This window comes from Corvus brachyrhynchos, unplaced genomic scaffold (genome assembly GCF_000691975.1).
Source record: "Corvus brachyrhynchos isolate BGI_N302 unplaced genomic scaffold, ASM69197v1 scaffold101, whole genome shotgun sequence".
Classification (NCBI taxonomy): domain Eukaryota; kingdom Metazoa; phylum Chordata; class Aves; order Passeriformes; family Corvidae; genus Corvus; species Corvus brachyrhynchos.
The window spans coordinates 6,197,474-6,202,697 of record NW_008237239.1 but is presented as its reverse complement, the minus strand read 5'-3'; the positions used below and the strand labels follow the sequence as shown (position 1 = coordinate 6,202,697).

Sequence of the window (5,224 nt, the reverse complement as noted above, 5' to 3'; positions counted from 1 at the left end):
TTTCTATAAGGCCCCATTAAGTATTGAAAGGCTGCAGTAAGATCTCCCCGAGCCTTTGCTTTTAATTCATTGTTATTACATAGGGAATCACTAGGATAAAATCCTAATGGCAACAAAGAATTTAGAGCAGAATAACTTGAAAAGTTAACATGATTAAATTTCCAAAGATCAACCCTAGCCCTAGTCAGGTCAGAATCAAAACTACTATCATCAGATATGAATTTCATCCTTACTGTTTGACAGCTCTGCAATATAGACTAAGAGCACCCCAACGCATGCTATTTTTTGTAATGTCAAATCTACATCAGTCACTAATATGAATCTGAGAAACAGGAATCTTTTTGTTTTGTTTTGTTTAGAGATGTTTTACAAAACGTTTATGCCTAGCAGATTTTTTTTCTAGATCCCTTCAGAGCCAACAGTGTTTCCTTGACTTCTCTCAGCTTTGGATCAAGTATTTAGTGACCTACATCTCATCTAGTGCAACTAAACCAGCAAACTTATGACTACTATTACATGATTAAAATAGTTGGAGACTGTTTAGAATAACCCCCCCACACACACACTCTGAGATGTCTGCAGCATCAACAGTGATGCAAAACCTATGATACAAATAAAATTTTAACACAAAAGAGAGTTCAGAATACAACTGCCACCCCAGATGTAAAAGATGTAAAAAATGTAAACCAGGAGTGGACTGGGGTGTTGAAAATACTCAGCAAACACTTCTCAGTATCTCCAAGGTAAAGCATGTAAGGAAGTTAAGTGACAGAACAGGTCACATAGCACACGGAGAGAGGAATTCTACAAGAAAGGGTCAAATGGAAAGATCAAGCTGTTGTTCAGTAAACACAGAGGAATCAAAAGCAAACCATACTGAATGTGACATTTCACCAGTTCCAGTGCTTGAGTTGCATCCCCACCCTGCAATATGACCTTTTAAACAAAATGTGAAGAAATCAGAAATCTGAAGTAATAAAATCTTATACAGTGTAACAATTCATCAATTCCTTTACAAGTAACTGAAAATTGTGAACCACATACTACAGATAAACTGCATGGTTTGTAATAGCAGGATGTTCAGATATGGCCATTCATGTTCCTGCTTTAAGTTTTAAAGTAGATTCTGTATAGATTTCTTACGTTGTAGACAGGCTAAAAACGGTGCCACCTGACCATATTCTCAAAGCCCTACGATTTCCCATTAAAGCCTCCTTACCTGTCTGAACTATAGAACTGCCTTGATACTATAACTGCCTTGATACAAAGGCTTATTATTGTCATCTAGAAGGCAAAATAAATGAGAAAATACAAACATAATTTCCTTTTAATATATTTACTCTTTCAGGTCTCAGCAAGCCGTACATCCACTACTGACTCTGTTATGGCAGTAGCTGGATTACACACTGCAGATTTACCATCCTCATCCATCAGGGAGCAGAACACCCTATTGTCATTCTAATAAAAGAAAGAATCACACACTTCTGTGTCAGCTTACAACTCCTCTTTGACACTAACAAGTCAACTATACTTAGCATATGCACAAGTGTAAATAATAAAAGTATTAGAGAGCGACACTTTTAAGACTGAAGGGGTTCTTTCATCTTTGACTTGCCACTCAACAAGATAATAAGATCTGAAACCATCTCTGCTGAAATTATCTACAAAAACAGTTCCTAACTCTTCTCAGGAGTTATTTTGGCATCAGAGGAGATAAATTATTGGAAAGAGGACCATAGTCTGCTGCATCCCAAATCAACAGAACTATTGAGTTGTATTATAGCTGCATACTGGGCAAAATTTCAGTACAAATTTACTTTTGTAAAACAAAAACATATTTGTTTTACAAAAGTAAAATCTCTAAAAAGACTGAGGAAAATACGGATGGGAGTTGCCAATTTTGAAAATACAATTTGAAAAATCTTGCACCAAATCTCAGTAGATGTTGGGGAGACTATCTTTTATAACTAGTTCATCCAATCCAATGGTAAATGCATGCCATACCAATTAGGTGGACACAGAGGGGAAATTATTAAACCCCATGAATATTCCTACACTTTGCAACCTTAGACCCACTTTTCAGTAAGAAGAGAAGACAGTGAGCATGATCTTCCCAAAGCATGAGAGAAACAAAGGCAAAAGTTTGCCTAGACACAAACATTATCACCAAATTGCCAGCCCTGGGGTGTGGTGTTTACCTGAGGAGCTCCCTAAGAAGCTGCTCAGGAGCTGCACACTGGAGCACAGGCGAGCTCAAAGCTGCACAGGCTTCCCCTTGTGCTCAGGAAACACAGCAACATTTCATAACTGACAGAAAAGTAATGGTTTAGTAGTTCTGCAGCCTGAAGTCCAGGTTTGTGCTGTATTCATAAAAGGCCTGATGAGCCTTGGCTCAAGCTCAAGTTAGGCAAATCCCAGGTGGCTGATCCGCAGAGCTTTTGTACGGGTTTCATTGCAATTCACTTTTGGGTAGTTCTAGTCTCTGCTCACTCAGCTCTGCTTTCTGCTTCTTGGAGTTGGGTGAGTGGCTTATAGCCAAGAAATTCTTCACAGTTATGACTACTTAATTCCTTTGGGCACTTGGAATTCACATGCAAAGTATGCATGGACACATGCATGTGCACTCATTCCACAGGTGGGCATGTGCATATACTGCATGTTCACAGAGAAAGCCAAAGCTCTGAGCATCCAACAGAGTCAACATTTATAGGAACTCTGGCAATGCACAGGAAAATATAATTCTTTTTCTGATGATAAAGTCACATGCCAAATTTTGTGTTCCTATGAGTCTTCTCAGAATTGCTTTCACAAACAACTGCCTACAAGAGTTTAAAATCTAGTGGCATCTCAACCATGTGACTGAAAACCTTCAACATCTGGGCTTAATTTTTATAGCGATTTCAACCAATATTGTCCTGATGCAATTTTCAGGCTGCTTTAGCCAGTACATCTGTCAGTGACAATGTGGTCAGTCTAACGAGACGGTCAATTCAAGAACACCAGCTGTGATTAAGTTGTACCCACCTCTGAAAAGTTCCTGAGCCACTAGTCACAGGATATCTTGTAAACGTCCTTGCAACAGGTGGCACCATTCACTCTCCTGATATCCTGATGTGTTAATCCTGATTTCAGGCAAGCCTGAGGAGAAAAATCAATAAGTAGCACTCATGCTCAAAATATTGTCTCCAGCACTAAGTGTGCATAATTTTATCTGAAATGAAAATGTACTGGGGTGAATAACATTGAGAACAAAGTGGAGACAAGAAAATAGCTTTTTCTTATTGCTACTAACTCTGGTGTGTCTTATCCTTGGATCTTCCCTTTTCTCTTTCCCAAAATTCAATAAAAATACATTTTCTTTTAAAAAGCGTACTTTTAGAGGAGATTCTGTCCCCCCTGGCTGCTGCCTGGGGAGCTAAAGTTAGTGAACTGAGTTATTACCTTAATAGTGACACTCCACACTAAATAAACTACCTGTCAAAAAAACCCTGAAAATTAATGCAATAGGCAACCAAGAAACTTGGGAAATGCTGCAGCTGGAGGTTAAATGTGCCAATTGCAACTCCCTGGGAACCACTGGTGCAGTGTTTGGGCCCTGCTGAATTCTGGACTTTTAGCAGGAAAAAGGAACCAATCTAGTAAAAGTGCAAAGTATTACCCAGATTATTAGAACAATAGTAGGGGTGAAGATTATGTCAACAAGCCACTCAAAATCTGCCCCCGAATCACTCTGACAAGTTGGCTTCTCCATATGGTTACCCTGAGCATTCCCTGCTCTGAGGGCACTTCTCCAGGATAAACTTGCTCTGTAGTCTCCTGGGCTCCAGAGATGAGTGGGCCCACTTTAGAAACTTGCTGAAAACACAGAGATTCTTGCACTATTACCATCCTTCTACTGTTTGGTTTTTTTCCAGGCCCCTTCAGATGTGTTCCCGCAAAATTTTTGTACCTCAATAAGTGGCAGAAAAAACATAATGTTCAACCTACACATTTCCAGTTCCTTAACTGCAACCATGTTTGAGCATAGTTACAGAAATTAAGAAACTAATACTACTTCAGTTATTCAGATATGAGCTAGAACTGGAAGGTCAAATCATGTGACTTTTGAAGACATAGCTAAAAAAAGTGTAGGGGAAAAACAGGGAGAGTTTTTGTTCTTAAACTCCTAAATAAAAAGGCCAGATCCGAGCTGCTTCCTTGCTGTCAGAGACTGGCCCTTAAGTTTTTGCAAGTGTAGATACCACTTTTTTATTCATCACTACCCACCCTTGAGTCTTTTTTATATATATATATATATATAAGTACAAGTCTACATCAGAAAATTGGACATCTTGCATATAAAAAGCGTATCAAGAAGGAATGACATTTTTGTGTAGAAGAGTGTAACTACTGGCAATTTAATTTAGAACAGTCCCTTTGAAGTCAAGTCCAGAATGTGATTGCAGTACAGGATTTTCTAGTTAATATCTCCTCTCTTTTTCTCCTTATTTCTCCTGTAGGTGTAGTACTTGCTGACTCTTATCTAGAACCTGAATGCCCCAAGGGAGAGAGAGTTTTCTAACTTTCTACCTTTTCATTCATTTCAGGCACATTTTTTGCATTTCTCTAAAGACTATATATCTGCAAATATCATATCCTTTCTACCACATACTGAACTATTGAAAAGAAAATTGTCAAAAAAGAAAGATAATGTCACACAGATTCTGATTTAACAATTCGGGAACATAGTGGGGTTTTGTGTTTTGGGGTTTTTTTAGGAATACTTGACAGTTTTTCTTTGAGAAGACAAAGCAAAGGGACATCCTGGCAAACATTTCAAACTATAGTAAAGTTAGGGCAAGAATGGTTCTTCAAGAATCCAGGCAGGATTCTCATTATTCAGCAGAAAAAGAATGAATTTGTATCAAGGAGGTATAGAAATCTGAATTTAGCTCAGTTCACAGTGACTTTTATAAGAAGAAAAAACTAAGTTCCACCAGATAGAAAATTTGAAACTTCAATGCGAGGTGAAAAAATATGGCCTTACAACAAGATGGGCATGTATATTCCATTTTCATTAATAATTTTATTTTTCCAGATTTTTTGCATGGGTATTGCAAATATGAACTTTTAAAAATGGTTTACTATAATCAAAGTAGCCAACATTCCTCCTTTGTAAAGATTGCAAGTTGCTAATTTTGCTCAGATATATTTGTTTCGGTAGAAATAATAAATGAAACAAATT

The 5,224-nt window shown here is 37.8% G+C and overlaps 1 long non-coding RNA gene across 1 annotated transcript in view; it reads right to left on the bottom strand.

The window, feature by feature from the left end:
- Positions 1 to 3,126, bottom strand: part of LOC108445533 — a 19,983-nt gene extending 16,857 nt beyond the window's left edge. Inside the window, exon 1 of the long non-coding RNA XR_001860417.1 lies at positions 3,025 to 3,126. This is a non-coding gene — a long non-coding RNA (uncharacterized LOC108445533). The remainder of the gene's footprint in view (positions 1 to 3,024) is intronic.
- Positions 3,127 to 5,224: the final 2,098 nt, after the last annotated feature.